At 40.3% G+C, this 23,404-nt stretch overlaps 1 protein-coding gene across 1 annotated transcript in view; it reads right to left on the bottom strand.

Moving 5' to 3' along the window:
• The window catches only part of ST8SIA1 (ST8 alpha-N-acetyl-neuraminide alpha-2,8-sialyltransferase 1), a 130,265-nt gene that overhangs the window by 30,416 nt on the left and 76,445 nt on the right, over positions 1-23,404 (bottom strand). The window lies entirely within an intron of this gene.

Raw genomic sequence — 23,404 nt, 5'->3', positions numbered from 1 at the left:
TGGAAACACTAAGACTTCTATTAATATTAATCATAGCTAGAAGGGCTCTCTTAGTCATTTTGTAGTTCATCATTGAGTAAAAACAATGTGAAATTACAATGTCAGCTAATAATCAGTAGCTTCTGGTTCCTAATAACTTTAGGTTTCTTACAAAACAAATTCTGCTTTTAATTACATAATTGCAAATCCAGAGTAACTGATTTGGGAGATAAAATGCTACTATGAGAATAAAAGGCTATTAAGAGTTTGATTCAGTTTTTTTCTGTTTGCTAACCTTAACTGATGGGAATTAGGCAACAGTTTTGATGGAGCCTTCTATCAGAAATGCTTAGATGCAAATTATCTCACAGTAAGAGCTGGAGGGGAAAAGTATCATGACATTTCAATATATTCTAAACAAAATAGAGTCAGGTCTTTCTTTAAATTGTATTTCAGATTTTATTTTTCTCAAATACAAATACTTTTACCGCTTCAAAACAAAATTAAATACTCCAGTCTGATCCCTCAAAAACATTTCCTACAACTGAAAATAATTATTTTAGGTTTTTTTGGACCTTCCAGCTAACAAAATAACTAGCTATGTGCACAGCTATAAGATTAGACTGTCAAAAGTAAATCTCGATTTTTTTTATATATATATATATACACACACACACACACATGCATATGTATATATATACGAGAGAGAGAGAGAGTTGGGTATATTTTACCGTTTCCTCGAATGGTACACGCAGCCTGTTTCAGTCTCTTTGCAGTAACACTCATTAGCAAACAATTTTTGGTTTGCATGGTGGTAGCAAACAGATAGCAAGAGCCATGTCAAGTCTACTGGACAACGGTAACAAATTACAATTTGTTATATGGAACTCCTTTCTAAATCGAAAGCTGTTCCTAGTTATCAAAGACGCTTTTTAAAGTGTGACCCAACAGCTGCAAACATTGTTCACCAGGTAAGGCAGCTTTCTTCTCTCTTTGAGAGGCCAGAGACGATTGGTTTTGGAGGAGGGCTAAGACACATTTCAATCTAAGCAGGTCATTTTAACCACCCCTATTGCCAGCTCTGAGCAATAAGCACCTTCAGAAAGCAGTTCATCTTCACAAGACACTCCTCTCTCTCTCTCTTAACCACAGAAGCCTAGAGGAGACCCCGGACTTTGTGGTACCTAGAGTTAGGTGAGATGATTTGCAGCGTGGTTGGATCTGAAGCTCTACAGCTGTCCCAAGTGAACAACTGTACTTACAGTAGCAAGTTCTGTATTTTGTCACATGGAAACACAAGGTTATTAAATTTCATCCAAACCAGAGCTTCGTTTGTCCATGTTACTCCAATCCTACTCTTTTTAATACATTGGGCCAAAACCACAAATAATGCTGGAGTGTTGTTTTCTGCACTAAAAATTTTCCCAAGGGGCAGGGAAAACCACCATCTGAAAAATATTCAGAAATTATTGGCCTGTGTCTTTAAGAACTATAGGCTTGTTTGTTACAGATTTCTACAGCAATTTGCATTTGTTTGTGTTTCATTGTGGACATCTGGAAAGCAGATACATAAGTGTAAATAATTAAAATGGTAAAGGAAATGGGGAATCAGTCTCTGATTAATTAAGGGTTACAGTATGAAATGGTCTTATGAATTGCTAATTTAAATAACAAGCCTTAGTTCAGTACTACCTTCATTACAAATGAAAAGTGTAGTAAAAATCACAGGTACCCTAAATCTGGTCCTCCAGAAGTGTTGCATACACCTCAATTTCTAGGAAAGACAAAAGCACCTTCGAGCATTAACAGTCATTCACAAGAAAAACTATTGTTTATAGGGCACTCTGCCCTATTCAAACACAAGGGATATCATTAAGTTCTGCTGGGGAAGCACAAAGGCCCAAACATAAGCTTTGGCAGCTGAGAGAAAGAGAGCAATTGCAGGAGCTGTAGCTGTTCAGATGGTGAGAATTAGTGTAGCTCTGTTGGCTTCACTAGAATGATAGGGATATAATACACCAGCTGAGGATGTTATCCATTATCTCTAACTCCAGCTGTGCCTGCATTGCTAATCCATCCAGATCTTTGAGTCAAGACTTACGTGGCATGAAGCAGACTGCTTAATATAATTTAAATACAAAGAGACTCATAGATAATTTCTGCCTCAACTCACAGTGACTCAGAGCTAAGTGAATATGGCAGAGCAAATAAACCAACGTCACAGTTTTTGAGAGGGCTACTAAACAGTCCACCGAGTGGTCCATGCACACATTAAAAAGTCACTGAAAATTAGTTATCTGTTGAAATGACTTGTGTTGTGCAATTCATGAGCAGGTTGTTCAGCACTGGACACTCCATATTCAAGTTGTTTTCACTCGGCAAAAAGTCCAAAGCTTCTGCAAGATGGGAGACAGCCAAAAGATTTCTACCTTGTGAACAGTTTGTTCTTAAAAATTCTTTATTTAACCATCCTTTTTTCCCCCTCCCTTTAATATCCCATAGAATTCAGGGCAAATTCACAGATTTAGCAAACATTTTAAGAAGAAATGTGCTTATCTGTTGTAAGCAAATTTAAAAAGGGAAGAAAAATCTAGGTCTGAACAAAATTTCTCAGCAAGTTAAAGGATATGCCTAGGAAAATGGTGACAACATATGTCTGACTCTATTAGCAAACCACCATCCTAAAAGCAGTCAAGTTCATTATGTACTCGGATATCCTCTTTCTATCAGGCTGCTGCTGTCAGAGCTGCCTGAACAGCTTGCACTTCGTGATTACAATCTATGCATGCAATCGCTCAGTCACTTTGCACGACTCAAAACTTCTGGCAAACTGCGTAAAAGGAAGTTGCAAAGAACCTTCTGAGCAATTCACAGAGGAGTCCTTGCCAGGTGGCCACTGAAAGAGGTTCATGACTAGTCTGTATGCAATACAAAGAAGCAGAAGGAACACGTGCCTCGTTAGGGGCACATGTTGCCTCTACATCAGTCAGACCTATTATCGTTGCCACCTCTCCTATGGCACTGACGGAGTGTTGCTTCCAACCAGACAGAGCTGGCATTATGTGTTTAGTGGGTTACGTGTTTAGTGAGGAAAGGGGTAAAAACAATGCAAGAGAGATGAGAAGCGGATCTAGGGTTCAGATCTCTCTATCTGCAAACCACCCAGACACAATTCTTTTCCTCCACCTTGTCTTCCAACTCTCTGTACCTTGTAGTAGCTGCCAGTGCCCCCATACCTCCCTGGTTTCAGCAGCAGCAATTTTCTCTTTGTCACGCTGTGAGGAGGCTATGAAGCAGTCACTTGGCTAGTCAAACTGTATTTGCTGCTTGACCAGCTCTTCCTCATCTCCTCCACAGAAAGGGAGATAGATTGGACAGAAGCTTTCCAAAGGCTAGATTCAGCCCCCACACATACCCAGTTACACAATGCTGCTTTACATATAAAGCCAGATTAAAGAGCAGAATAAAGTATAAAATAGAAAATGGGAATGAGATTACCCAATATCCCAGCTCAAATCACTTAAGAACTTCACCCTGCTCAAAGGCAAAAGCAGTCTCACTCCAGTTTTGAGCAGAGGATGTTACTTAAGTTCTAACCAAGGTCAACAGATACTTGTGTTGGGTTTGCGTGGCAAGGTTTTGGTAGCAGGGGGGCTACAAGGGTGGCTTCTGTGAGAAGCTGCTAGAAGCTTCCCCTGTGTCTGATAGAGCCAATGCCAGCCGGCTACAAGACAGACCCGCCACTGGCCAAGGCCAAGCCAATCAGCGCCTCTGTGATAACATATTTAAGAAGGAAAAAAAACAGCTAGAGAGAGCGCTTTTGCAGCTGGAGAGAGGAGTGAGAAGGTGTAAGAAACTCTGCAGACACCCAGGTCAGTGCAGAAGGAGGGGGAGGAGGTGCTCCAGGCACTGCAGCAGAGATCCCCCTGCAGCCCGTGGTGAAGACCATGGTGAAGCAGGCTGTCCCCCTGCAGCCCATGGAGGGAGGATGAGGGGGTGTAGAGATTCCACCTGCAGCCTGTGGGGGATTCCACACCGGAGCAGGTGGAGACACCTGAAGGAGTCTGTGACCCCGTGGGAAGCCCGCGCTGGAGCAAGCTCCTGGCAGGACCTGTGGACCTGTGGAGAGAGGACCCCATGCCAGAGCAGGTTTGCTGACAGGACTTGTGACCCTGTGGGGGACCCCACTCTGGAGCAGTTTGCTCCTGAAGGTCTGCACCCCATGGAAGAGACCACGCTGGAGCAGTTCGTGAAGGACTGTAGCCTGGTGGGAGAGACTCACGTTGGAGAAGTTCGTGAAGGACTGTCTCCCGTGAGAGGAACTCCATGTTGGAGCAGGGAAACGATGAGAGGAGTCCTCCCCCTGAGGATGAAGAAGCGGCAGAAACACCGTGTGATGAACTGACCGTAACCCCCACTCCCCGTCCCCCTGTGCCGCTGAGGGGGGCGGAGGTTGAAGCCAAGAGTGAAGTTGAGCCTGGGAAGATGGGAGGGGTGGGGGGAGGTGTTTTAAGAGTTGATTTTATCTCTCATTCCTCTACTCTGTTTTGCTTAGTAATAAATTAGATGAATTCCCTCTCTCAGTTCAGTCTGTTTTGCTCATGACAATAATTAGTGAGTGATCTCTCCCTGTCCTTATCTCGACCCATAAGCTTTTTGTTATACTTTTTTTCCTGTCTAGTGAACGAGGGGAGTGATAGAGCGGCTCTGGTGGGCACCTGGCCCCCAGCCAGGGTCAACCCACCACATACTCCACAAATATCTACTCTAAAAATCAATCCCTTTGCCAATGAGTATCATTATAGCCAATTTTTAAACAAGTGATCTGAAGCAAAAATCTTTCCTGACATCAGAAAGCTAGCACACAACACAAATCTGGCTTCCCAGCTCCTGTTTTGACCACTACAACGTCCCTGCCACTATGAATGGTAAGTGTCCTCAAGGGAATGAGAAGCCTTTCTGAATAGTGCAAAACTAGCAACATTCAAACTGAAAACTCTGGGTCAGGGCTTCAGCCGCCATACCTCCATTGTCTTAACAGAGCCAGCAGATCCTTAGTAGAGCCACTTGAAGACAACAAAACACAGTATGAAGGCTGTCACGTGTGCACACCTTTCTCCACGTGAAGACGGAATCAGTCCCTCAAAAGACAGTTCACTCTATAGGACAGAATTATCTTTTGCAACTAGTAAGCACACAAAGGGGAGAAAAAAAAAAGCATTAACATCTCACACCCTCTTTATTTCAACTATGTAAATAACAGTCACCACCACTACTGATGAATTTGTATTTTTTTCCTTGAGTTTCCAGGACTGTTGCTAATTGGGCTCATTTAAGGCTTCACTTCTCAGAGAAACATTTTCAGGCAAGGTTGCAAAGGGCAAAATGAGAGGAAGGGTAAATATTACTCCAGAGCTGAGCTGACCCAGCAACATCCAGGAATGCTAACAAAAATAAAAGTAGGATGTTGAAGGTCTTTCTGTGCTGTGGCTGCTCAGTGATTGTGGACTTATAGGAAGGGACACATGAACAATTGATGGATATCATCCGCTCTGTAGGAAAGCGAGATGCTCAGAGTCCTGCCAGTTTGTGCCAGAGAAAAATTCCTTGGACAACAAGGAACTTGATGAACACCTCTGTATCTGAGGAAGAAGCATCAGAGATGAGAACCAAAGCCTGCAGTATTCTGACAGTGTGTGAACAGCAATTAGCAACTTTGTAGACAGAAACAGGTTTTCTGGCAGGTCCAATTAATCTCTTTATGCAGATTTAATACTCATGAAAGAGACTGTGTGAGTCCGCTCTTTGCACCAGGTACCTCAACAAACACCTATGATTGACGACTGGGCAGAGAGCCAGAAATATGCTGCTCTGGACTTCGCTGTCTCAGTGTTGGTCTGTGACAGTTCCCTCATGTTTCTGTTATCCTATCTGAAAATGAGGGACAATGATATTTCATCTGCCTAGCTAAATGCTTCAGCTCCACAACAGCCTGCAAACAGCAGCTTGACTTAAACGTATTCCATTTACAAAAAACCCACCTTCTGAAGTGGGATGGAGATCGAATCTTTTACATCATGCCCCACAAACAAGCCTTTTGGTTCCTGCTGTCCATTACAGTTCATGATCAACAGTCAGAAATATTTCCTAAAGGCCAACTGTAAACCTTGCAGCTGGCTGTCAAACATGCTTTAGTACCACCCACACTCTGCAGCTTTTCCAAAGGCTCCTTCCTGCCTGAGACAGAAGGATGAGAACAGCTTAAGTTGTCATTCACTGGGAGACTGACTGGGACAAGGCATGAGCGGACTCCAGCCAACAGACAATCCATGAAGGAACTGCAGTTCTGAACTGGCTCCCATTTTACTTGTTAGAAGTATCCAGACACCTTCATGCTAATACAAACACTCATTTTTATTTCTCTTCTACCTCCAAGCAGCTTGCACTCCGTGATCCAAGCCTGTTCCGCACTTACATTAACTTCTACTGGCCTAGACCAGAGCACAGTGAAAATCAGCAAGACCAAGTGATGTACAGCTGAACAGGGCACGGAGCATGATTTGATGATAGAGCATGATCTGATGATAGAGCACGACTAGGACTCCTGGGATGTCCATCCATTTGGCACATCCCTGCTAAAGCCCCAGCTGGGTCACCCCAGAGTTAACTGAACTTACCTGACCCTTTTAGGGCTGATGGGAAGAGCATGAGCAGATGATGAGCTGCCCATCTCCTGTAATGAATCATTTAGGGAGTAACAAGCTTTACTGGCTCACACAGCTGTGCTTTACATCCATGAACAGGCCTGGATCTGTACATGCAGCATGATCATTTTCTTATTGGTAAACAAGCTCAGTATTACTCCACCTTAGCCCCTAACCTGATTCAGATTTACAAGGCTATTCCCCTGGCTATTCATCCTTCCTATCTTCCACAAATAACGGGAGCCTAGAACAAACCTGGCACTGATGCAGGGTGTTCACTGTATTTTAGTTGGCAATATATGATGTATATCTGACTAAATTTATATCTTCTGTTTTAAGGCGCAGGTCTCACAAAATTGAACACTGTAGCTGCTATTAAAGAATAGTGTGCTTGGGTTTGTATTGGGTTTTTTTCTTTTGGTTTATAACCCACTTGCTTTCTTAAAAAATGAGGCTTAACTCTAACTGTTTTCTTGTTCTGACTAACTCAAGCAGTCTACTGTCAGGATACAAATCTGGCTACTACTTCTTGGAGTGTTGTTTCCCCCAAAGGTTAGCCTGGCATAAAAATAGTGGAAGGTAGGATGTAGATTGATGAGAAATATCTGAAAAGCAACTCGTCACCATGTAGAGAGCAAGCCAAATCATTTAATTAGTCTAATGAATCTAATAAACACCTCCTTTTACCTTGTACAGTGCAAGTAGATCTTCCCATTACTGAACTGACCTTTATATAAAAAGAAAAAATAATTAAGTCATGTTTCATTCTTTTATCCTGCTTATTACATTTTGTCATTCACTCATTTTGGCAGTTATTCTTTCTAGCTGGTTTTCATTTACCTCCAGTTAAGCCACAGGAGAGCAGTGCCACCCAACTCGCTGCTCCATGGGCCGGGTAGCTCAGCTCAGTCTTTATTGTCATTGAGAGTGAGTGGAAGAAGCACTATGAGTATTTCTACATGTGTTACACGTCAATTCTTTTTAAAAATTCTCCAAGCGAGCACATGACCTAAGGTCACGTGACAAGGAGAATGCCACCTTAATATGTGCAGGCATGCAAAGTGGAAGAGTAAGTACAAAGAAAGAGCTACTAGATTGGAATAGAGGGAGAGTAAAAATAGAAAATTAAAATCTCATTATGCAGAAGATGCGGTTATATCACAGAGCTTCAGCACAAGTTCTAGCAATTACCGATAGCATTCTCAGCATCTATGCAGACCTATCAAACCAGACACCTCACGTGACACAGGCACCTGGTGTGTGAAACCAGGAAATTCTGTTTAAACACAGGGAAAAGCTTTTCTCCTGTCCAGAAGAGGAAGTGGAACAGGTGGCCTGGAGGGGTGTTGGTGTCTTTATTCCTGGAGATAATCAAAACCCAACTGGACATGGTCCTGGCCACCAGCTCTAGCTGGCCCTGCTTGAGCAGAGAGTTGAAGCTGATGAGCTCCAGGGGTCCCTTGCAACCTCAACCATTCTGTGATTCTGTGAATCCTGATCAAGCTTAGCTCTCAGTCATATGCTCTGATTCGGCTGGTCCAACGTGGAGTCATGAGTTGGACTCGATAATCCTTATGGGTCCCTTCCAACTCAGGATATTCTATGATTCTATAAAAAAGATTTCAATTGAATCCTGCCAAAATTGTGGCTATTTTGATTGTATAGTTGCAGCATGGCAAAGACTTGGACAAGTAACCTTAGCTCTGAAAATCTGTGTCCATTCAGCCTCTCCAGAGAGTAAGCAGAATTTTACAACTTACATGCTTAGACTTGGGAATGTAAAAATTTACCTACAGGATTTAGCCAAGTCTCTGCCTGAAGTAGGATTGGAAAAGGTACTATTAGATTAGTGTCTCTCTCAGTTGTATAGTAAATACAACCACCTGGTATAAGTCTACATTACAACAGTACTTCATTACTAGATAATGCAAGATAGTAGAGAATGAGGCTGATAGAGTTTGACCAGAATCAGGAAGGAAATTTTGATTTAAGTTATAAATGAGCTACAATCTTTTAAGCTGCAGGATGAACTCTTGCCATAGAAACAGTGACGGACTCAGCTCTCTATTCTACACTGTGGTTTACATCAGCGTTACTCACTAATGCCAACCTGCTGCATGAAACAGGCATGGCACTGAAAAACTGAGCCAAGAGTATTTCTGAGAACAGTCCATATTCACCACTGCTATTGATTTGAAACATTGCTCTGGGCATAAACCCAGGCAGAAACACTGTCTTATTTGTAAGTAAACCCTGCCAACAGTAGCAGAAGTAATAATTATCATGCAGGAATCAACACCCTCCCAGCATGTAAGGAAATAAATGAATTAGAAATTCAAGAATACATGTATTGTGCACATTGTTTGCTATCCTTCTAGACAGAGTAAACCAAAAAGACAGGAAAGTCACAGTGGAACATTCTAGTCTGAAAAATGCACTTTTTTTTCTTTTTAAAGCAGAAAGAATCCATACCCCTATAGATAAGCCTATTAGACGGGCTGGCACAGCTGAAGTTAAAAGAGAATTGTAAGATTTCATGTACAAAGAGTTCATAAAGTGGCTAAAATTTCTTAATCTAAGACACTTGAGAAATCTCTTGTGTATTTTTTCAAAAATCATGTGAAATGAACATTTAATTTCAGTGTGCAATTTGACTCAAAGAGTCAGAACCTTAAGGGTCTGATTTTAGCAGCCTGCCTGCTTCAGTGAGAAGTACACAAGTTATTCAAATGCATAAAGAGCATGCCAAAAATCAGCAATGCCAAATCTTCAATTGTATATTCATATACTCAAGGGAGAGTGTTAAAATTATTCTACTGGAGTTCTTTTATATTTGCACTTTACAGCTCCATCTTTTATTACCTCTTAATAATACAGCTCAACATTACAAGCTGTCTACACACTCTGATCTAGCTTTCTATTCTAATTGATCAAATTTAAACTCATGCAAGCCAGAGCTTATTTTATGATTATTCCCCAGATATTCAAGCCTTAATTTTTTACTATGATGTCATAGACTATTCTTTGATGCTCTCAGTGTAACTGGGTGTTTGCTGTTTAAGTGCAATCTCAAACAAGAAAAAGTGAATGCTGTGTACAGACCAGCCAGATTGGAAGAAACCACAGTATCTATGACCTTTGGTGGAAGTTGCTCTGAAGCACTCAAGATAAGGCTTCCGTTAATATAAATGTAAGGTTTTTGCTTTAGAAATGGCATCAAACTCAAAGAGGCCGCTCTTATTTCTTGCCTTATGTCCAAAGAAGAGCAGGTTTTGTTTGTAAGAATAGCATAGTGAAAGGTAAGAAACTGAATCCAGCCTATGCATTGGCCAAGTGGCTTTAGGAAAGAAAAAAAAAAAAAAAAGGGGGAAAAAAAAAAAAGGGGTACTCAGGCAATGCAGAGGCTGCTCCTAGTCATGCCAAACCATATGGCTTTGTTGAACTTGTCCGTGTCTCTGTACCGTTATTCTTTGTCCTTCCCCTCCACCACAAGTTCTTTGGAGCTGTCCTGCTCCATCTTTTTGTCTTTTGTTCAGACAACATCTAGCACTGTGGCAAGTAAATGCAGTGAAAACTTTCAGTCTTAGAGACATGACAAAACTGATAGGATGTAGAGCTCAAATTGCCACACTATCCCTTGGTATGTCCCATGTGCTGATGGAGATGAGGAAATCATGGAAATGTCTTTGTGGTTTAGTCCAAGCACAAGGGTACATTCCCCAGCTCAGCTCACCACCGCATGGGGAAAGGACAGGAAGGCAGATGATGAGAATGTGGGGATCCCCGCTCAGTCAATGGCTGATGTCACATGTTCAGAGCATTTCCCAACTGACACTGCATCCTTTGGTCCTAATCACCTTCTCACTCTCCTCTAGCCCTATCCTTCCTGCTGCTCCAAAATAAATGCAACTCCCATTCACTTTGAGCCCAAGCAGAGAAGCAGTAGACATTCTCCTTGTAAGGTATTTCTAGCTTAGTCAGAAAACAAACCCACAAATTGATAAAGGTCTTCCACATCTACAAATAATCATGATAGCCTCTCACATCACATCGCAAAATGCAGACACCTCTGCTGTATGTTTTCTCCATTTACATTCAGACAATCAAAACCACACCAGGAGCTCCACAGATACTTAGACTTCTTTCAACACTAGTCACTCCCCTGTCACTACCATCCACCTTTTGAGATCCTCTTACCCTGTTGCAGAGGACTTCCTGCTGCTAAGCTTTCTGTTGGAAGATGCAGATGAACTGATGCCACTGTAGGCCACACATTACACTTTCTTTGAGACCCTCTGCTGCAGAATCCCTCCCCCAAGGCCTAGAGAAACCCTCAAAGGAACTCTCTGCAACCACAACTCACTGTCTCTTGTTGGCTACTCCAGGATCACCTTCAAAATCAGGCTTATCTTTCTTCTCTGGTATGAATCTGAGAGTTCAACTTCAGGTGTCATCAAAATGTGTCCTCTGGACCAAATCAGGCTTGCGTTGCTAAAAAACACTCCTGAAGGAAAAGGCCCAGGCTGCCAGAAGGACAGAGGCAATACCATGGGTTCCATCTGCTTTGGAAGGAGCTCTTTCACTGCAATGTAAGTATGGCTTCATTGACTTCTGTGGGCCTGAGATCAACACTTGAGAGGATTACTGGTGCTTCACTGCCAGGGTTCAGATGGAGCAGAGAACTGAAAGATCCCCTGCAGATAAACAAGACAAGATCTACAGGGAGAGGTAGTGTCTTAGATCAGCTGATTCATCATAAAAACCAGAAATAGTTCTCAGAACTTTTGGTGTTTAATTTGGCACTTTTTCTTGTTTATGTTTTGTGGCAGGGCTTCTGTGTGCTTGAATGCTTAGCTATATTTTTATCGAATATTCTCTCTCCCTATAGACCTTATCTTTTGTATCTCTAAACTAATATAGCTACAAGAAGACTACTGTTGCTTTTTGCAAGATACTGAACATGCTCATGGACCAACAAAAGAAGCAAAACTCTTCCTAGGAATGATGAATGAAGAGGAAAGTACCTGCTGTATCCCCTTGTCCACACTGCTCCTCCTGGAAGGTCTCCAAAGAGTTTTCCAGGAATAGACCATGACTTGGTCATATATTAACTGAATCCTTCAGTTTTGAGTTTATATTTCTTCACAAATTTAACTAATTTGTAATAGAAATACAAAGATAGGCCCATTCTGGTAAAAGAAAAAAAAAAAAAAAAAGAAAACAAAACCAAAAAAAAAACCACCAACAAAAACCTCATCTTTTTATCCCTGCTATGTCATTTTGAGTGCTGGCTTCCATAAATATTCTACCCATTTTGCATATACACAGTTACCTAATTGTTCATTCTGTCAGCCTGCATACAGGTGAAACACAGACATCTCTACAATAAAAATCAGAACATTTCTTCCAAAGACCTCTTAATGAACAGTAATGAGTCTGTGGGTAGAACTGCTTGACGCTTTCTTCTCCTCTCCTCCCTGCCTCCAAGTTTAAAAACACATTGCAGAGTTGTCAGAATTAAGCTATTTACAGTTTTCAAGACTTCTTATGGAACATAAATCAACCAGTATCGGAGAAGCTCACAAGTCTCTGAGACAGAATTGAAAAATTGACTTTCATACCTTGCACACCTTGGCTCTGAAAATAGGTTTTAAAGCGTGATGATACCTTTTCCTCAATGATGATGCCACCATTTAGATTCTTTGTTACCTCCTGTGAATGGCCTTCTGAACATCTAGATACTTCCTTCAGTGTTTAACCATTTCCACTCTCTTTCCATGTACTAAACTAAGTTAGAAAAACTAATTCCTTCTGTCCTTCATTTCTTCCCACTCTTTTAATGCAGGTACTACTCTTCCTTTCTCACCATTTGCTGAGAACATGTGAAAAAATAGTCCCAAAGATCCTTCCTTAAGTAGGTCTGATAGTGCTCTGGCTATTTACTGATAAACTCCTGAAAAAAAAATTTCTCCAGATCTCTCTAACTTCTGGATTACCTAAAAATCCCTTAACCTGTTTGTTCTTCATTCTCACTTCTGTTCTGAACCCTTTGTTAAGACTAAATGTTTATCTGTGCTGCATTGACTCCTTCACTATCATGCACTAGACTTGCTCTAGCCTATGTCCTCCTCTTTCTTTTGGTGTATTACAGTCTCTCAAATGCTAATTTCCTCAATGATATCAGAGTATATTTCACTTCTAATAAATTTCTAGCAATTTCTCAGAATTTTACTGAAAATTCTTGTTTGGAATTTCACAAATCACAATTTTAACCTTATCATGTAATGACCAGATTTGTTGCCCTTTGGTCATCCCACAGAGAAACTAATGAAAATTAAAAAAAACTATAAAAGAGAAAAGATTCAATTTTGCATGGAAGTACTTTTGAAAGGTTGTTTCTTCCACTTTACTGTTCATGCTCTGTTTCTCCTACCTCTCCAAATCATTTTTTAACATACCAAATACATTTCCTTCAAAACCAGTTCTTGTATTTAGAGTAGCAAATCCAAGGAACAGAAAGGGCAAACAGTAAGCAAATAATAAAACATAGTGGATCAACATCCAGCTCCTACTATGGAGCATTAAAAAAGAAAGGGGATGAAGCTGTATTAAGTAGCATCAGCCTTGCCGGGGTGGGGGGGGGGTGGGTAGAAATCTAACAAACACAAAACAACCAAAAAACCCACATGCAACAAGCTGTACCTCACAGGAAACTGCAGAGATAAAGCAAGACAAGCAGCATCTGAGTTAGTAAGACAAAACATACAATTTGTTTATTACTACACTAAATGGGAGAGAGGCAAATCACAGTCCCTCCCCTCTTCCTTTGTCAGTGGTGCCTCACTGGAAAAAAATATCAGATCTTGGAGTCAGTATCCAAAACAGCAGTGCCTGAACTGACACTGGACACTGCTGTATCTCTAGCTCAAAGCAGCCACCAAGCTGAATACCCCACATGATGATTTTGCTCCATCGAGTAATGAGAGGCACTGCTGGAGAACAGACGTCCATCTAGAGTTGAGTTTGCCTCCTTCTTCCCTCATAAGCCTCTGTCAGCAACAGGTATGAAGCTACTGGGAAGGTGCATGCTCTTGAGTAGTTTACTGCCCAACCCATACAGGTTTATAGGCAAAAAAATCTTTCCTCCAGTTGTTCTTTGCTGGCAGAGAAGCAAAAAGATGGACATCAGCGTGGGTGAAGAGGACAGTCACCCCACTGCGCTTCCCCCCAGCACATTAATTCACAGCCTCCTTTCATGATCTGCTCTGTGCAGAGCAAACAGACAGAGATTAAACACGGTATCATAAAAACCTAAAACTGGTTTTCTGTCCTGAAGGAAGAAAACTCTGAGATCCTAAAGAAGAAGACACCTTTTCCCACTGTCTCCTCTTTCTAATCCTCTCTTCGTCCCTTTACAGTCAACTTTTTAAAGTAGTTCTTCTTCTAAGGACTGTTTTTCAGAAAGGTTTCCTGACTGTAATCTCCCTTAGAACCAATAATGTAGTTCCTTGTGGTTTTAGAGATGTGCTCAGCATCAGATCTTCATAAAATGTGAGAGACAGGGTTAGCTGCTAGTATTCATCTGACCCAAAATGACACCAAAACAGTTATGCAGATTTTCTCTGCTCTGAGAAACTACAAAATATTTGCAGAAACCAGCACCAGGAAGAGGTCCTGAAGAGCAACCCAACCAAAAGCCCTGTATCTAACCAGAGCAGCTAACCTTCGCTGATAACCCTATGCTTTCCGACGCTGTATTAACCAACCTTCCTATGCACAAAATGATCCAGTAATTCAGTCACATTTGTAGCAAGTGTATCACCCTCCAAGGATCTTTATAGCTAAACATTTATCTAAACAAATATAAGGAAAACACTAATTTGACAGCTGTCAACTTCCCAAATTTTCTACAGAAGTAAACTAAAGGCAATAAAATGCAAATGCCAATTTTTACAACTGGATTTGCTCTGTTCGGAAAAACAGCAGTTTAACTATAAAATTAAATAAACCCACCTCTACTTGGAAGTGTATTTTCACTGAAAATTATTCTATTTCTGTTATCGTACATAAAAGGCTGATCTTGAAAAATGTTCTCTAATGCTTACAATGACTCACTTCTAGCAATTTAACAGCATCCTCTTGTAAGAAAGATACAGCAGTTTAACATTCTGACTCTAGCCAATTGTCCTTTTAATCAGCTCAGTTTTTGCTTACAAAAAACATTTCATGAGTCACAGCCTCACACTCCTAGATTTTTAAACTGTACATACAGCTTAGGGTGAGCATAATAGTTTGAAAAACAACAAATGTCAACAAATCTTTATACTTCCTGGGGACGTAACAGGATTTTCTTTAGGTGTGGACCATTTAGGCGTAATTTAGGGGGTTCTCTGAGACTTCAAGAAGTGCACTTTGGCTGCTCACTAAGTCTGCACAGTAAAGGTCAGTAAGATGATGGTGCTGAGACACCTACACATGCTGGTATTAACCCAGTTATGAGAAATGACCAATTCTGGGTCAAAAAGGTGTTCCGATTTCCACACTGGGTAGCATTTAGTATGCTAGCTGCCTAGAACAGAACTAGCACTGGTATCTAGAGCTGAAAACTCTCCAGTTAAAAACTATACCAAATGCCTTAGCTACGAAGCATCAGCTTCTGCCTTGCCTCTACTAGCAGCCTCTTAGTATTGATGCTTTCCAACAAATCAACTTGCCTACATTTCTCTCAAAGGACAGGCTATACTTCCAGCACTGACAGTGGGCAGAGAAGGCTGCCCAGGCTCCAGAGCAGACTGGGAAGAAGAGACTGTCTCATCCACACGTTCTGGGATTTTTTTGGCTCGGAAAACAGGTCCAGCCAAAGGCTATGTGAGCGCAAAAGCCAAACCTCCCTGATGAGAAAAAAATCCAAGTCAGGTTTTTGGTGGATGTTAAGTTCTGCAGTGGGAGCTACACCAGGAAAGAATCTGTTTCCCTAAAAAACTCCACATTGGCGTTACTCTCTCCGTTCATCCTTTCCTTCAGCATCTATCCTAAGTCCTACTGATTTAGTCTTCTCACTGAAATTCACATTGAAATAATGTCCTACAATGTTTATTGAGAAAAACATTGCTTTTGGTAATAAACAAATAAACATTTCCAGACAGTATATGAATGGAAATATTAATAGTCTATGAAAACCAAAATGTCAGCAAAAAAGCATTTCAAATGCTTTCGTATTCATTATAACAAATTGAGAGTGCAAAAATAAAAACAAGGAGGTGGCTTCTAAGGCACAAGCTCTTGCTGACCAGTCTAGCAACTGGTTTCCCAATTTACCTTGCTGCTCAGATGGAAGACTGCTGAAAAACCTACCGCACAGCCCGTCAGCTTCTGCCAGAGATCAGCAGTGCTGGGATCACACAAATCTGCACAAATCACCGGAGATCAGCAAGGAATAAAACCCACCAGTCTTCTCAGCTAGATTATGCCAATCCCAGCAATCCCCCCCACTATTTAATGAGAAAATAGATACTAATTAACCTCTCTGCCTCTTTGACACCTGCGCTTAACCCTAAAGCTTTTGGCCTGTGGCTAAGCCCATAAGCATAATTCTTACACTTCTGTGACCGTCTCCTGAATTTGGAGGCTTTCTTTGAAGTTTATGGGATCACATGGCTGCAGATCCTGGTAAAAGTGAAACTTATTTTTTAGAGGTAGGAACAAAAGAAAAAGGGGGAATGTCACAATCTGACAGACTGCAGAGAAGTATTTGTTTTCTGTGTTCTCATTATTTGCAGTTTTTCAGATTGCAGGATGTCTTGTATCTTTATTTAGAAAAAAAGATATATTTGTTTTCCAATCAATATCTGTAAAAATCCAAGAGATGGGATAGTGGTAGAAAAATCTAGGTTAAGATTAGTTATCTAACCATGGCACTTAAAAATCTTTGGGGATGTTACCCTGAAAAAAACTTGGGTCGCTCATACAAGACACTAAATTGATTGATCCAGCAAAACACATATAAGTTATTCCACTGACTTTGAAGATATTACTCACATAAAGTTATTCTACTGACTTTGAAGATATTACTCACATACTTAAACATGAGGTACTTGGGTATGCTATTCCACATACTGGCAGTAGGATTTAGAAGCCCTCATATCAAGTCCTACTGCAGAAAGGATGAAAAAAAAAAATCACCTTAATTAAAAGCATTATTTGCTCAAGGACATATATAGCTTTCCCATTTCACAAACCTAATAATGGAAAATCAGACAGCTGGTTGTCTTCCTGTTTGGTACTGCTGGCAGACTCTTCAATACAGTGGTCTTAAGAAGACACCAGGAGGTGGGGAAAAAAAAAAAAAATACAAAAAAAAATGAAAAGCAACAGTCTTCCCGCAATGGCTTGCCAGGAAAATGAAAATGTGTGAGACAATGTGTTAATGAATATCAGCACATATGGGCAAGCACTGGTGATTTTGGTAAGGCAAAGATTTGCAATTAAAATGCCATTCACAGTAGAGATAACTAAGATTATCATCAAAATCCCAGTTTAAGGTAGGAGACATACAAATGTGTGTGCAAGATAATGCATCCTATTTGTCTCCAATTCTACAATAAACACACAGTAGAACTGCAATTTGAGGACATTTCAATCTGAAATCCAAATGGATTATTTTAATCCTGGTATCTTCTGTTTCTGCTTTATGATAATTATTAATAAAACATTTATTTTTGTTTAAGAGATAGCATCAAACTACGATCTCACGTAATTCCACTTATAATTTCCCATTTCATCCCCTTATCAATTAGCCCTTTACATTACTGTAACATGGAGACTTTTACAGAAGTTCTTTGGAAAGTTTTTCCTAATATCTAGCAATTGCTTTTGCTGATGAGGAGTCATCCTCACATCCCCCACCTTGGCTAGCCATACCCCTGGGAAACTGTTACAGCTCTCCTCAGTCTTTCTTTCTCCCTTCTCCCCTACCAGATTAAACAACTTTTCCGCTCAGTTCTTATTTTCCTAACCCAAAATTTCAGTCCATTGTTTCTCATCTCGTCAACAGCAACTGACATTTCTCTTTGAAGCCACTGGTACATTTTGAGACACCTCTAGATCCAGCAGTCCTTTCCTTGGGGCTTAGGCTTCATAGATCTCTCTCTTCCTGCTCTTCGCTGCACTTTGCAGTTGACGCTCCATGTTTGGGATTTGAGACTTTTTTGAACACATGGTGCAAAAACCGAGCACAGTACCACAGCTGAGGCCATAGCTGAGCTTAAATATATCTCTTCATGCATTAAACTTACTTAGATAACGCAACACAGCATTTGCTGTTATCTGCATAGTAGGACATTGACTATTCGTGCTCAGTCAACGACCTAACACTGCATCCTTCTTTTCAGCAGAAATGCCACCTAGCCAATAACTCCCCCAATTTTTCACATATTCCTCCCCACATGGAGGACTCTACATTTGCTCTTTCTGGGTAGTACTCTGTTTAGTTTAAATTTTCATTATACCTTTGAATTCTAACACTAATGCGTGCAGTGCCACTTTGATATTGGCTGTGCATCTGCAGTGGGAAGATACATTCTTTTCAGTGTGACTGATCTCCTATCATTTCAAAAGCTGACTTTAAAATTGAAACTGTACATATGGGGTTTAATTCAAATGAATTAAATTATTTGGGAGTGTTTGATTCAACTGCAATAGACTCTTCCATGTAAGTCTCCCTACACAGATTAGGATTTCTGAATCACTGAAAAATATTACTTTGCAGCCAAACTGCAACTCTTCAAAGGAAAAATCATCTAAATCTCATCTGTAAAAAGCAGAGGAAAATACAAAATAGATTAGCATTTTTTGAAAGTATCCTATATGCTTTTCTTACTTTAAAATAAATTATAATCCTGTCCATACTGGAAATTACAGAGAGAGAGGATGGATAAGAGAGTAAAAGTCATTGATTTAAATGGGGTCAAAGCATAGCTATAATAGCATCAAACTGTCCTAATCACAGCATGGCTTTGTTACAACTCCATATATTTCTGTTCATCAGCTAAGAGATCACAAAAGCCGATCAGAAATTCTGGATTTTTTTTCCCTGGCTCTGCCTTTGGCCTGGTGGTAACTGGCAAGTCTTCTCCATCACTTTTGCTTCCTTTTCTGCTCAAATGAGGACAAAAATAGGTGTTCCTTGCAGACAGAAACTAAGGCTTCAGTTGTTAATAAATTTAAATCTTTTAAAGGACTTCTGTGCTAGAGGAGAGAAAAGACTGATTACCAACAAATGGAGCTTCAAGCAACCTCTGTATATAGAAGGGTTTATTATAGTCTTGCCTCTAAAGAAGTGCTTCCCAGAAATTTTATCCCCTTGCTGTTGGCGTAGATGTTCACAGACTCTCGCAGAAGAACATAAAAGGAAATTTTGCAACATGAATGAAAATAATGATTCTTATCACTCTGGAGTACTTCTCAATGAAAAAATCTGAGATGATACATTCAGATACTAGGTATGAAAGAACCGCCTCTATATGAAATATTTAAAATCTGGTGATTAAATGACTTTACAAGGAAAGGTCTCATCACCCAACTCCTAAAGAGAGGACAAGATGAGCAAAAGGGGTCTTCCTTCAATAACTTATTTCATGGATGGGATTTTTTCTTTCTTTTTCTGATCTTTTGCAATTACCAAATTAAAATGTAACTACTTAGGAATGGAAGATACAGTTTTTACATGGAGACATAGTCAAGACAAATTCTCATGTACCATTTTCATGAGTGTCAGCAACAGGCTTAATATTGTACATTCATTTAATCAAAGATGAAGGAAGCTTTTATCAAATGAAGTAATTGCCCCAGTTCCATCTTTTTATTCTTAATGGCTTAAGTCAATTGGATTCAAAGATGTCTTCAGGACAGAATGCAGGAAAGATTATTAGCTGGCTCTAAGATGCAGGGAGAACTGGAAAGCAAATTTAATCCCACTCAAATTTCCTGGGAACCTAATAAACAACAGCGATATTTAACTGACATTTCAAAGCTCTGAGGCAGAATCATTGCATTTGTTAGCCTTTAGTCTCATTCCTTCATCTTGCTTTAGTGCAGGAAACTGGATGCAGCAAAAACTTGTCAAACATCACAGAGATCAAAAAAGTGAATTAATTTACTGAAAAAAATGTTCACATTCAGAGATGGAAGTTCATACTGAGCTGCAAAGTGTAATGGCTGATCATAAATCAGGTTATCCAAGTTTCAGTCAGACTATTTCCATTAGCAATGCTATACAACTTTTGAGAGATTCCACTATGAAGTGGCATACCCCATTTCAGAGACTGAAGCGCTGAGAAAATACAGCACCCTGAAAGGAGAAGGGGGGAAGAGCTTCACACAATTCAACCAATTATCGGATTACATCTCAAAGGCAGTGTTGGGAGGTGTGTGTTACACACCTCGGGGGCTTCTGTCGGTTATATTGATGCTGAATTACGGCAAATAAGGAATGCTACCACAGTCATCATGCCATTTTCTAATGAGATTATTTCTAGACAGGTCAGAAACACTCACACAGCTCATGGATAAAATATGTGCCATCAAATATCAGTCGATCTGAAACTTACTGAATGCTGGGAAACCATCTATTGGATACTATTATATCCACATTGATAGTATATGTCTGCAGGGGTTAGACAGAGTAAGCAGACATGGTGACTAGAAAGGAAGATTGCTGCAAACAGCATTTTTTTGGAGATTTAATTAAAAGTTTAGTCAAAAGGTGAGAGTATTATTATATGACATTTGCAAGAATTGTTGATGATGGCAAGAAATTGCTAGAATTTGCTTCTCTTAAACAGCCCAGAGCCAGTGACTTCAGAAACACATAATATCCACATCCAAAATAGTAACTCTTCATTCTTCTTAGTCAAAAAACTTATGCCATTGGTCGAAAATCATCACTACCTATTTAAGCATTTTCATGTTCACAAGTGATCCACTGACTAGTCCCTATCTACAGCTGTAGACAAGTGTTGAGAATACAGAAATAATCACTATAAATGACATAACCTTGTTGATTTTTCCCAGAGTCTAAGAACGGCTGTAGGCATATCACAGGTCCCACTACTACACTGCCTCTTTCCTAGCAGCGACTTACAGCAGCTACTCATGGGGGGAAAAAAAAAAACCAACCAAACCCAGGACAAATATAGAATAATCTTCTGCCTGCAAAGTGGTTCCCTACAGATAAGGCCAAGCTGACTAGGGTGGTAGGGGAATGAACTGGAAACATCAAAGATACCAACCTTTTTGTAGCCCCTCAACAGTACTGGGGGGTAGAGGGTGAGAGAGGTCGCAGTGGCCTCACATTGCAACATTTCAATCCCAATTGCAACCTCATACCAGGGTTTGACAGAGGATTAGGTTCTGAATACAAAGTGGAAAAGGAGTTTTACACAGACTCAAAGGACTGAGAGTTTTAGTATTAATTGGAGATGCTCGTGAAATATTTTAGACAAAAAAAGAAACTGGGGCAGTCATCATGAGTCCTCTTAGTCAGCCAGGGAAATTTCTATCGTAATATGTCTGTTGTCAGCATTCCTGTATTATATGAAGCAAAAGTTAGGGTAGAAAATTCCTCTTCATTTTTCAAACTGAAACGAGAACTGAGCACAATATTTTACAAGTGAAAACTGTACTACTTGCACAGTCACATTTCCTGCTGAAAACAGAGTAGGAACTTGATCTCTAAGTTTTCCAAAAGGCAATGTTTAGAATGTATCTCTAAAGTCAATGTACTCCCAGATTAAAATCTTGACTCTCCCATCCTAAGGCTGTAAGTCTAGAGGGAAATGGTGGTAGCTCAGATATCACTCTGCAATAATTACTGCCAACAACTTAGCTTTCTAAAGCAATAATTCTGGTTTTAGAACACCACAGAAAATTTCCTCCACATGCCTGGTATGAAAACTTTGCCCTATCTAACATGCCTCATCACAAATTATCTGGTAAGGACAAATCTTTGAGCAGCCATGAATGGTGTTGCAGGACCAATTCACTAAATCTGTCATAACACACTTGAGAGATAATTGAGATGTCAAGCCTCATCAATATCAACCTACTTATAGTAAAGACAAGAGGAAAGGGGAAGAATGATAATGAATAATACCATTATGTGAAGCTAGTTAACTTACAGCTTAGAAACAGATATGTATCAGTCACCAACCTGAACGCCCTTGAATTTTGTGAAAGTCTAGACTTATAAGTAGTCTTACTTCCTTAAAAAGCTTTTTTCCACAGAAATTGACTGTATGTTGACAGAGTAGTAGTCGTCTTTTCTATTTTAACTTCAAGAGTTAACCTTTTTTCCCAACTCTAACTTAACACACAGGAGGTAAAATAATGAGTTTCGACAGCGTACAGGAAACATCAGTAAAATATTATTTAAAAACAAATAAAATAAAATCTCTTCCTGACCAGGTAAAGGAAGCAAGGTATCAGATCTGTCAAGAGCTCCAAGCCTCAGAGGAGGTGTCTGCCAATTTTCAGCACTATGAATTTGTTCTCTGTATTATTCTCAGTTACTGGTTGTATATCTCCTACTAATCAATACACATGCATATACATCCCACATTACTTTCTCATCAAAGGTCCTGCATGACAGTTATTGTCCACTCACTTTGAAAAGTGACATTGAACACAAATCTGTTTCCTGTTCCCCATCTATTCTTTCCCCGCTTTCTCTTTTCCCGTTTCTCTCCCCCTCCACTCCTCGTTGTGATATCCCCATCTCACAAAGCAGCGTCTCACTCTCTCCATCTGCTTCTTCAACCATCTGCTCACCCCTTCCTTCTTGCTGGATAACTCCACAGTCTCTCTAGTGTAGCTCCATAGTCTCGCTGTAGCATCACTAAAGCTCTTTTTCCTTTTCTTCTTCTGTTCAAAAATACTTATTACAGTGAACTTTCCACTCTAGGCCTTGATGGAGGAGAGGGCGCAAAATAAATATCCATGAGTTTAATAATCCTCTGCTTTGACAACTGTAAAATCCTTTGTAAGCTCTATGTTTCACACTGCCCCTCTCCATTTTATCCAAAATGCCACGGCCAAACTGATCTTTCCTTGATGGGATGTTCTGGCCATTTCCTCTCACTTGTTACATCAACCTCATTAGCCACCTACGTCCCACAGGATTTTTAGATTCCCCATCTTCAGGTCCACTGCCATGAGCAGCTCCCCCTTCTTGCCTGGCATCTGGTGCCATCCTCTGCCAATTCTGCTTGGTTTGCTTTGATGTCATCCCACAAGCACTTCTGTGCTGCCTTCTATTCAGACACTCTCTGCCTGGAATCAGCTCTTGAAGCTGATTACTACTCCATTTCCCTCTTGCTCTCCCTCTCTTTTCTACTCTGTCAAAGACTGTCATCTTTTCTACACAAAAAACTAGAGAACCCTTCAATTCCTGATAGAGAGGAAAAATGTTACATTTAAATACCATCAAACATCCATTTCCAAGTCTGTGCCTTTCTTCTTTCTGAAACACCTGGCTTTCTATCATTCATTTTATTTCCCTGCTTCGCTTCCTTTCACAATCCTTCACGTACCAGTACCCGCATTATACATTTCTTTATGTCTAATCATTTCCTGTTCATCCCCTTGGTTTATGCCTTTTCTCTGTGTTTTTCAGTGAACATGGCAAGTTACTACCAGATCTTGTTCTGCCTGAGAACAGCCTACCT

Source organism: Balearica regulorum, chromosome 1, assembly GCF_011004875.1.
Source record: "Balearica regulorum gibbericeps isolate bBalReg1 chromosome 1, bBalReg1.pri, whole genome shotgun sequence".
Taxonomy (NCBI): domain Eukaryota; kingdom Metazoa; phylum Chordata; class Aves; order Gruiformes; family Gruidae; genus Balearica; species Balearica regulorum.
This window is presented reverse-complemented; position numbering and strand designations above follow the sequence as displayed.